Below are 11258 nucleotides of genomic sequence, written 5' to 3'. Positions count from 1 at the left end.
CGAGACCCCGTCTCTACTATAAATAGAAAGAAATTAATTGGCCAACTGATATATATATATAAAATTAGCGGGGCATGGTGGCGCATGCCTGCAGTCCCAGCTACCTGGGAGGCTGAGGCAGAAGGATCACTCGAGCCCAGGAGTTTGAAGTTGCTGTGAGCTAGGCTGACGCCACGGCACTCACTCTAGCCTGGGCAACAAACCGAGACTCTGTCTCAAAAAAAAAAAAAAAAAAATGAATCTGAAGAGAAAAGTAAAAGGAGGCCTGTGGAGCAGGTCTGGGTGTGACTCCGGATCCCCGAACATCAGGTGCCACCACCAAAGATTCCTACGTGTAGCCCATAGAACCCCAAAAGCAACGGGACGAGTTCTGGTCACATACTCCCTCAAAATGACATCCAGGCCTTCTTCTGGAACTCCCTCCCCTCTCAGACTCTCAAGGTTTCCTCCAGCGTGTCGGCTCCCACAGAGCAGACCTTTGGTCTGAGACCTGACTGTCCAGAAGCCACGCATGCTGCCGCGTGGCGGCGGTGTCACGGCTCGGGACAAGAGGAGGCCCCACGGTGCGGGCTGGGGCGCCAGGCACCGCGGCGGGCGCTGAGGGTGGGGGTCACCCCCACCCCGGGCCGCCCCCGCACTCCCAGAAACGCGACAGAACCAGAGGCAAAAAAAAAAAAATAGAAGAAGAAGAAGCCTATGGCACCCGGTATTCCCGGGCGGTCTCCCATCCAAGTTCTAACCAGGCCCGACCCTGCTTAGCTTCCGAGACCAGACGGGATCGGGCGCGTTCGGGGTGGTGTGGTCGTGGACGGCGGAGGGCGCCCCTGCCCCGCTCAAGAAGCCGAGCCTCTCTGCGCTTCCCCGACACCTCCTCCCGCCCCAGGCCCCGCGCCGGGCCGGGCCTGTTGAGTTCGCCGGCCGGGTCCCGTGGGCTCCGAGGGACGGGGTGACAGGCGGGGCGGGCAGGGAGCGGCGGGCCGGGGTTGGGGGCTGTCTCTCTATACACACACACTCACACTCACACTCACTCACTCACTCACACTCACACAAGATGCGCCTCCACGGCTGGACCCGCCAAGGTGGAGACCTTCCAGCCCCCCTCCTCTCCTCGCCTGGCCTCCTTCACCTCCCCGCTGCCCACCCCCAGCGCGCCTCCGGGGCCGCTGACTGCGCACGGGCGGGTGGGCGGGGCGGGGCGCTCGCCCTTTGACCCCAGCCAGGGGCCGCCCTCCCCCACAACCCCTTTCAGCTGTGCCCCCCACCCTGTGGCCCCGCGGCCGCCTATTCCCCCGGGCCAGGGCTGGGGCACAGCGCACGGGGGAGGGGAGCCAGTGTATGGGGCGTCTCTCTCTCTCGGGATGTGTCCCATGGGTGGGGTGGGGTGGGGTGGCGTGGTTTGTGGGGCGCTGAAGAAATCAGTCCCCTCCATCTCCTCCCTCTGGAAAACACCCAAGCCCTTGGAGAACTGCCCGCACCGCTACCGTGGGGGCCGGGACCCTCCTCTGTGTCCTCCTGTGGCCCAGTCCAAGGGGCCTGGGCCTGGCCGGGGCTGCATTGGACCCCAACCACCCTGGCGTGTGGACTCGCTAAAAATCGGCGATTACATATTGGATTCCAGCGTCATTGAGGTCATTTCACTAATGAGTGCACCGCAAAGAGTTTCCTAATCCATCTGTGAGGGTGGCAACCGAAAGAGAATTTTAGAGCCGACAGAATAGGCGAGGAAAGGCATAGGAGATTTCCACACCCAGTAAGGAAGCCTTTCCCGAAATGGAAGAAAGAAAGGAGCAAACAGAGACACCGGTAGCCCGCCCGGATGAGAGTCTGCCCCTGAGAGAAAGTACCCTGACCAGGTTCTCCCGTGGGTGGGTGGCGAGCTAGCGGCATTCAGAAGAGCGAGGCCCGCAGTCTGTGCAGAAGACACCTGCACTCGGGTGTGTGTGGCGGCACAATTCACAAGCAGCTCCAGATGTTAATCCAAGGAGAAGCCAGGGAGTTCCCAAAGCCCCAGGTGTCCTCAGCCCACGACTGGCTGCTGTGGGAATGCGAAGCCCGGCTCCTTGTCTCAGAGCGGGGCAACCAGGAGGTGTGATGTCCACCCCGGGGTTCCCAGGAGGATCAGGATGAAGCTGGGACTTGGCCTGAAAGTGTCCCCTCGCATGGCCACCCCCTTCCCCTTCCTGCTCCTCTACTCCTGGTGCCCCTCCATCCAGGGGCCAGACCTTAAAGAGTCACCCGCAAGAGAATCCTGGTCCCAAAGGAGCCTTCTGGGGGACCCGTGCTGAGAGAGGTTGTGGGCATGGCCCGCTGGGGCTCTGCCCGACCCAGGGCTGAGAGATGCAACCTCCCAGCTCTGGGTCCCTGCAGGAAGTGTTGGCAAGCACAGGGCCAGTCCTCCAAAGGCCCAGGTGCAGGGAGCCCAGGCCAAGCAGCCTGTGGAAGAAGCCACATGCTGTGACACCCCGGGGAACACGACTGCAGGCCACGGCCCTTCCCACCTCCTCCTCCTCCTCCTCCTCCTCCCACCCAGCCCCCGCCCCCACATGGCACAGGGCCCAGAGACACCTCAGACACTTGCTACCCAAAGTGCAAAGGGCATCAGTTGCTCCTCCAAACCCCCCCCAGCCCAGCAGACCGCATTGTCCAGCCAGCCCCCGGGCCTCCCTGGGGTGCCCAGCACAAAAGTGCAGACACCCACCGGACCCTCAATCTCAGTTTTCGGATGTTTTTGCCACTCTAAGGACCCGCAGGCCAGCTGGGCCTTCTGGCAGGACAGAGAGCCCCGGAATCCGACGTGGAGAGCTGGGTGTACATCCCCATGAGGAGGCGGTCCCCACCTCCGCGGCTATCCCCTTGCGGGCAGCCGCGGGGCCTCAGAGAAGACACCAGGCTGGGCCCCCACGGCACAGCGGGAGCACGTCCCCCGCAGGCCACTTAGCCACGGCGGCCAGCCGGCGGACGGTTGGGTTGCGCGAGACGCTGCGGCCGCCCTGCTACCGGGTTCCTGGGAGGGCGTCCTGGAACCAGCGTCCACACCAAGCCCTTGGAAGGCCCAGGCGACGGAGGAGCCCCGTCAGGCAGGGGCCGAGGACGGTGACGGCCCGGGCGGGGAGGAGCGTGTCAGGCAGGGGCAGAGGACGGTGACAGGTGACAGGCCGGGCGGGAAGGAGTCAGTCAGGCAGGGGCCGTGGAGGAGACGGGCTGGGTAAGGGTTAGGGTTAGAGTCAGGGCACAAGTCACAATCGCAAAGACCTGGAAGCCACCCGAGTGCCCATCGACCCACGAGTGGGTAAATAAAATGTGGCGCGTGGACACCACGGAGTGCTATTCGGCTATGAGGAGCAGCGGTGAGGGGGCACCTCTCGTGGATCTCCTGGCCAGAGCTGGAACCCGTTCCAGTAAGCCAAGTATCCCAAGAATGGACACACGAGCACCACGTGCTCGCGCTCACCAGCAAATGGGTACGAACCGATGGACACCTAAGTGGACACAGAGGAATCACCTTCTTCGGGTGGGTGTGGGGCGGGTGGGGGGAGGGGATGGGCATACACATCCATTAGGAATGGGGTGGGTGCGCACCGACTGGGGGATGGGCGCACTTGAAGCTCTGACCCGAGGGGGGAGGCTGGGAGAGGGCAACGCACCCGACCTTAACATTGGTGCCCCCACAATATGCTGGAGCAACATGAGAGGTAAATGAATAAGAACACGGGGGGGGGGGAGGGGGGCACGGGCAACACATGTCACCTTAAAACTTGGACTCCCATCATCTGCTTGAAAAGAGAGAGAAAAGAAAATGCAATAATAGAGATAAGAGACACTTTTTAAAAATAATGAATCCGGCCGGGCGCTGTGGCTCACGCCTGTAATCCTAGCTCTTGGGAGGCCGAGGCGGGCGGATTGCTCAAGGTCAGGAGTTCAAAACCAGCCTGAGCAAGAGCGAGACCCCGTCTCTACTATAAATAGAAAGAAATTAATTGGCCAACTGATATATATATATAAAATTAGCGGGGCATGGTAGCGCATGCCTGCAGTCCCAGCTACCCGGGAGGCTGAGGCAGAAGGATCACTCGAGCCCAGGAGTTTGAAGTTGCTGTGAGCTAGGCTGACGCCACGGCACTCACTCTAGCCTGGGCAACAAACCGAGACTCTGTCTCAAAAAAAAAAAAAAAAAAATGAATCTGAAGAGAAAAGTAAAAGGAGGCCTGTGGAGCAGGTCTGGGTGTGACTCCGGATCCCCGAACATCAGGTGCCACCACCAAAGATTCCTACGTGTAGCCCATAGAACCCCAAAAGCAACGGGACGAGTTCTGGTCACATACTCCCTCAAAATGACATCCAGGCCTTCTTCTGGAACTCCCTCCCCTCTCAGACTCTCAAGGTTTCCTCCAGCGTGTCGGCTCCCACAGAGCAGACCTTTGGTCTGAGACCTGACTGTCCAGAAGCCACGCATGCTGCCGCGTGGCGGCGGTGTCACGGCTCGGGACAAGAGGAGGCCCCACGGTGCGGGCTGGGGCGCCAGGCACCGCGGCGGGCGCTGAGGGTGGGGGTCACCCCCACCCCGGGCCGCCCCCGCACTCCCAGAAACGCGACAGAACCAGAGGCAAAAAAAAAAAAAAAGAAGAAGAAGAAGCCTATGGCACCCGGTATTCCCGGGCGGTCTCCCATCCAAGTTCTAACCAGGCCCGACCCTGCTTAGCTTCCGAGACCAGACGGGATCGGGCGCGTTCGGGGTGGTGTGGTCGTGGACGGCGGAGGGCGCCCCTGCCCCGCTCAAGAAGCCGAGCCTCTCTGCGCTTCCCCGCCGCCTCCTCCCGCCCCAGGCCCCGCGCCGGGCCGGGCCTGTTGAGTTCGCCGGCCGGGTCCCGTGGGCTCCGAGGGACGGGGTGACAGGCGGGGCGGGCAGGGAGCGGCGGGCCGGGGTTGGGGGCTGTCTCTCTATACACACACACTCACACTCACACTCACTCACTCACTCACACTCACACAAGATGCGCCTCCACGGCTGGACCCGCCAAGGTGGAGACCTTCCAGCCCCCCTCCTCTCCTCGCCTGGCCTCCTTCACCTCCCCGCCCCCCACCCCCAGCGCGCCTCCGGGGCCGCTGACTGCGCACGGGCGGGTGGGCGGGGCGGGGCGCTCGCCCTTTGACCCCAGCCAGGGGCCGCCCTCCCCCACAACCCCTTTCAGCTGTGCCCCCCACCCTGTGGCCCCGCGGCCGCCTATTCCCCCGGGCCAGGGCTGGGGCACAGCGCACGGGGGAGGGGAGCCAGTGTATGGGGCGTCTCTCTCTCTCGGGATGTGTCCCATGGGTGGGGTGGGGTGGGGTGGCGTGGTTTGTGGGGCGCTGAAGAAATCAGTCCCCTCCATCTCCTCCCTCTGGAAAACACCCAAGCCCTTGGAGAACTGCCCGCACCGCTACCGTGGGGGCCGGGACCCTCCTCTGTGTCCTCCTGTGGCCCAGTCCAAGGGGCCTGGGCCTGGCCGGGGCTGCATTGGACCCCAACCACCCTGGCGTGTGGACTCGCTAAAAATCGGCGATTAGATATTGGATTCCAGCGTCATTGAGGTCATTTCACTAATGAGTGCACCGCAAAGAGTTTCCTAATCCATCTGTGAGGGTGGCAACCGAAGGGAATTTGAAAGCTGACAGAATAGGCGAGGAAAGGCATAGGAGATTTCCACACCCAGTAAGGAAGCCTTTCCCGAAATGGAAGAAAGAAACGAGCAAACAGAGACACCGGTAGCCCGCCCGGATGAGAGTCTGCCCCTGAGAGAAAGTACCCTGACCAGGTTCTCCCGTGGGTGGGTGGCGAGCTAGCGGCATTCAGAAGAGCGAGGCCCGCAGTCTGTGCGGAAGACACCTGCACTCGGGTGTGTGTGGCGGCACAATTCACAAGCAGCTCCAGATGTTAATCCAAGGAGAAGCCAGGGAGTTCCCAACGCCCCAGGTGTCCTCAGCCCACGACTGGCTGCTGTGGGAATGCGAAGCCCGGCTCCTTGTCTCAGAGCGGGGCAACCAGGAGGTGTGATGTCCACCCCGGGGTTCCCAGGAGGATCAGGCTGAAGCTGGGACTTGGCCTGAAAGTGTCCTCTCGCATGGCCACCCCCTTCCCCTTCCTGCTCCTCTACTCCTGGTGCCCCTCCATCCAGGGGCCAGACCTTAAAGAGTCACCCGCAAGAGAATCCTGGTCCCAAAGGAGCCTTCTGGGGGACCCGTGCTGAGAGAGGTTGTGGGCATGGCCCGCTGGGGCTCTGCCCGACCCAGGGCTGAGAGATGCAACCTCCCAGCTCTGGGTCCCTGCAGGAAGTGTTGGCAAGCACAGGGCCAGTCCTCCAAAGTCCCAGGTGCAGGGAGCCCAGGCCAAGCAGCCTGTGGAAGAAGCCACATGCTGTGCCACCCCGGGGAACACGACTGCAGGCCATGGCCCTTCCCACCTCCTCCTCCTCCTCCTCCTCCTCCCACCCCGCCCCCGCCCCCGCCCCCACATGGCACAGGGCCCAGAGACACCTCAGACACTTGCTACCCAAAGTGCAAAGGGCATCAGTTGCTCCTCCAAACCCCCCCCCACAGCCCAGCAGACCGCGTTGTCCAGCCAGCCCCCGGGCCTCCCTGGGGTGCCCAGCACAAAAGTGCAGACACCCACCGGACCCTCAATCTCAGTTTTCGGATGTTTTTGCCACTCTAAGGACCCGCAGGCCAGCTGGGCCTTCTGGCAGGACAGAGAGCCCCGGAATCCGACGTGGAGAGCTGGGTGTACGTCCCCATGAGGAGGCGGTCCCCACCTCCGCGGCTATCCCCTTGCGGGGAGCGGCAGCCGCGGGGCCTCAGAGAAGACACCAGGCTGGGCCCCCACGGCACAGCGGGAGCAAGTCCCCCGCAGGCCACTTAGCGACGGCGGCCAGCCGGCGGACGGTTGGGTTGCGCGAGAGATGCTGCGGCCGCCCTGCTACCGGGTTCCTGGGAGGGCGTCCTGGAACCAGCGTCCACACCAAGCCCTTGGAAGGCCCAGGCGACGGAGGAGCCCCGTCAGGCAGGGGCCGAGGACGGTGACGGCCCGGGCGGGGAGGAGCGTGTCAGGCAGGGGCAGAGGACGGTGACAGGTGACAGGCCGGGCGGGAAGGAGTCAGTCAGGCAGGGGCCGTGGAGGAGACGGGCTGGGTAAGGGTTAGGGTTAGAGTCAGGGCACAAGTCACAATCGCAAAGACCTGGAAGCCACCCGAGTGCCCATCGACCCACGAGTGGGTAAATAAAATGTGGCGCGTGGACACCACGGAGTGCTATTCGGCTATGAGGAGCAGCGGTGAGGGGGCACCTCTCGTGGTTCTCCTGGCCAGAGCTGGAACCCGTTCCAGTAAGCCAAGTATCCCAAGAATGGACACACGAGCACCACGTGCTCGCGCTCACCAGCAAATGGGTACGAACCGATGGATACCTAAGTGGACACAGAGGAATCACCTTCATCGGGTGGGTGTCGGGCGGGTGGGGGGAGGGGATGGGCATACACATCCATTAGGAATGGGGTGGGTGCGCACCGACTGGGGGATGGGCGCACTTGAAGCTCTGACCCGAGGGGGGAGGCTGGGAGAGGGCAACACACCCGACCTTAACATTGGTGCCCCCACAATATGCTGGAACAACATGAGAGGTAAATGAATAAGAACACGGGGGGGGGGAGGGGGGCACGGGCAACACATGTCACCTTAATATTGGACTCCCATCATCTGCTTGAAAAGAGAGAGAAAAGAAAATGCAATAATAGAGATAAGAGACACTTTTTAAAAATAATGAATCCGGCCGGGCGCTGTGGCTCACGCCTGTAATCCTAGCTCTTGGGAGGCCTAGGCGGGCGGATTGCTCAAGGTCAGGCGTTCAAAACCAGCCTGAGCAAGAGCGAGACCCCGTCTCTACTATAAATAGAAAGAAATTAATTGGCCAACTAATATATATATAAAAAATTAGCGGGGCATGGTGGCGCATGCCTGCAGTCCCAGCTACCCGGGAGGCTGAGGCAGAAGGATCACTCGAGCCCAGGAGTTTGAAGTTGCTGTGAGCTAGGCTGACGCCACGGCACTCACTCTATCCTGGGCAACAAACCGAGACTCTGTCTCAAAAAAAAAAAAAAAAAATGAATCCGAAGAGAAAAGTAAAAGGAGGCCTGTGGAGCAGGTCTGGGTGTGACTCCGGATCCCCCAACATCAGGTGCCACCACCAAAGATTCCTACGTGTAGCCCATAGAACCCCAAAAGCAACGGGACGAGTTCTGGTCACATAGTCCCTCAAAATGACATCCTGGCCTTCTTCTGGAACTCCCTCCCCTCTCAGACTCTCAAGGTTTCCTCCAGCGTGTCGGTTCCCACAGAGCAGACCTTTGGTCTGAGACCTGACAGTCCAGAAGCCACGCATGCTGCCGCTTGGCGGCGGTTTCGCGGCTCGGGACAAGAGGAGGCCCCACGGTGCGGTCTGGGGCGCCAGGCACCGCGGCGGGCGCTGAGGGTGGGGGTCACCCCCACCCCGGGCCGCCCCCCGCACTCCCAGAAACGCGACAGAACCAGAGGCAAAAAAAAAAAAAAAAAAAAGAAGAAGAAGCCTAAGGCACCCGGTATTCCCGGGCGGTCTCCCATCCAAGTTCTAACCAGGCCCGACCCTGCTTAGCTTCCGAGACCAGACGGGATCGGGCGCGTTCGGGGTGGTGTGGCCCTAGACGGCGGAGGGCGCCCCTGCCCCGCTCAAGAAGCCGAGCCTCTCTGCGCTTCCCCGCCGCCTCCTCCCGCCCCAGGCCCCGCGCCGGGCCCGGCCTGTGAGTTCGCCGGCCGGGTCCGGCGGGCTCCGAGGGACGGGGGTGACAGGCGGGGCGGGCAGGGAGCGGCGGGCCGGGGTTGGGGGCTGTCTCTCTATACACACACACTCACACTCACACTCACTCACTCACTCACACTCACACAAGATGCGCCTCCACGGCTGGACCCGCCAAGGTGGAGACCTTCCAGCCCCCCTCCTCCTCTCCTCGCCTGGCCTCCTTCACCTCCCCGCCCCCCACCCCCAGCGCGCCGGGGCCGCTGACTGCGCACGGGCGGGCGGGTCGCTCGCCCTTTGACCCCAGCCAGGGGCCGCCCTCCCCCACAACCCCTTTCAGCTGCTCCCCCCACCCTGTGGCCCGGCAGCCGCCTATTCCCCTGGGCCAGGTCTGGGGCACAGCGCACGGGGGAGCGGAGCGAGTGTATGGGGCGTCTCTCTCTCTCTCTCTCTCCGGATGTGTCCCATGGGTGGGGTGGGGTGGCGTGGTTTGTGGGGCGCTGAAGAAATCAGTCCCCTCCATCTCCTCCCTCTGGAAAACACCCAAGCCCTTGGAGAACTGCCCGCACCGCTACCGTGGGGGCCGGGACCCTCCTCTGTGTCCTCCTGTGGCCCAGTCCAAGGGGCCTGGGCCTGGCCGGGGCTGCATTGGACCCCAACCACCCTGGCGTGTGGACTCGCTAAAAATCGGCGATTAGATATTGGATTCCAGCGTCATTGAGGTCATTTCACTAATGAGTGCACCGCAAAGAGTTTCCTAATCCATCTGTGAGGGTGGCAACCGAAGGGAATTTGAAAGCTGACAGAATAGGCGAGGAAAGGCATAGGAGATTTCCACACCCAGTAAGGAAGCCTTTCCCGAAATGGAAGAAAGAAACGAGCAAACAGAGACACCGGTAGCCCGCCCGGATGAGAGTCTGCCCCTGAGAGAAAGTACCCTGACCAGGTTCTCCCGTGGGTGGGTGGCGAGCTAGCGGCATTCAGAAGAGCGAGGCCCGCAGTCTGTGCGGAAGACACCTGCACTCGGGTGTGTGTGGCGGCACAATTCACAAGCAGCTCCAGATGTTAATCCAAGGAGAAGCCAGGGAGTTCCCAACGCCCCAGGTGTCCTCAGCCCACGACTGGCTGCTGTGGGAATGCGAAGCCCGGCTCCTTGTCTCAGAGCGGGGCAACCAGGAGGTGTGATGTCCACCCCGGGGTTCCCAGGAGGATCAGGCTGAAGCTGGGACTTGGCCTGAAAGTGTCCTCTCGCATGGCCACCCCCTTCCCCTTCCTGCTCCTCTACTCCTGGTGCCCCTCCATCCAGGGGCCAGACCTTAAAGAGTCACCCGCAAGAGAATCCTGGTCCCAAAGGAGCCTTCTGGGGGACCCGTGCTGAGAGAGGTTGTGGGCATGGCCCGCTGGGGCTCTGCCCGACCCAGGGCTGAGAGATGCAACCTCCCAGCTCTGGGTCCCTGCAGGAAGTGTTGGCAAGCACAGGGCCAGTCCTCCAAAGTCCCAGGTGCAGGGAGCCCAGGCCAAGCAGCCTGTGGAAGAAGCCACATGCTGTGCCACCCCGGGGAACACGACTGCAGGCCATGGCCCTTCCCACCTCCTCCTCCTCCTCCTCCTCCTCCCACCCCGCCCCCGCCCCCGCCCCCACATGGCACAGGGCCCAGAGACACCTCAGACACTTGCTACCCAAAGTGCAAAGGGCATCAGTTGCTCCTCCAAACCCCCCCCCACAGCCCAGCAGACCGCGTTGTCCAGCCAGCCCCCGGGCCTCCCTGGGGTGCCCAGCACAAAAGTGCAGACACCCACCGGACCCTCAATCTCAGTTTTCGGATGTTTTTGCCACTCTAAGGACCCGCAGGCCAGCTGGGCCTTCTGGCAGGACAGAGAGCCCCGGAATCCGACGTGGAGAGCTGGGTGTACGTCCCCATGAGGAGGCGGTCCCCACCTCCGCGGCTATCCCCTTGCGGGGAGCGGCAGCCGCGGGGCCTCAGAGAAGACACCAGGCTGGGCCCCCACGGCACAGCGGGAGCAAGTCCCCCGCAGGCCACTTAGCGACGGCGGCCAGCCGGCGGACGGTTGGGTTGCGCGAGAGATGCTGCGGCCGCCCTGCTACCGGGTTCCTGGGAGGGCGTCCTGGAACCAGCGTCCACACCAAGCCCTTGGAAGGCCCAGGCGACGGAGGAGCCCCGTCAGGCAGGGGCCGAGGACGGTGACGGCCCGGGCGGGGAGGAGCGTGTCAGGCAGGGGCAGAGGACGGTGACAGGTGACAGGCCGGGCGGGAAGGAGTCAGTCAGGCAGGGGCCGTGGAGGAGACGGGCTGGGTAAGGGTTAGGGTTAGAGTCAGGGCACAAGTCACAATCGCAAAGACCTGGAAGCCACCCGAGTGCCCATCGACCCACGAGTGGGTAAATAAAATGTGGCGCGTGGACACCACGGAGTGCTATTCGGCTATGAGGAGCAGCGGTGAG

General features: G+C 62.6%; 3 pseudogenes; all 3 read right to left on the bottom strand.

Moving 5' to 3' along the window:
• Positions 1-691: 691 nt before the first annotated feature.
• LOC142867879 (uncharacterized) lies at positions 692-810 on the bottom strand (annotated as a pseudogene).
• A 3821-nt stretch (positions 811-4631) lies between these two features.
• Positions 4632-4750, bottom strand: LOC142867878 (uncharacterized; annotated as a pseudogene).
• Positions 4751-8587: 3837 nt separating this feature from the next.
• On the bottom strand, positions 8588-8706 carry LOC142867865 (uncharacterized; annotated as a pseudogene).
• Between the last annotated feature and the right edge of the window lie 2552 nt (positions 8707-11258).

The sequence above is a fragment of the Microcebus murinus genome, unplaced genomic scaffold (assembly GCF_040939455.1).
Source record: "Microcebus murinus isolate Inina unplaced genomic scaffold, M.murinus_Inina_mat1.0 scaf022_hap2_Mmur4.0, whole genome shotgun sequence".
NCBI lineage: Eukaryota > Metazoa > Chordata > Mammalia > Primates > Cheirogaleidae > Microcebus > Microcebus murinus.
Note: the sequence above shows the minus strand (reverse complement) of the source record. Positions and strands in the feature narration are given on the sequence as shown.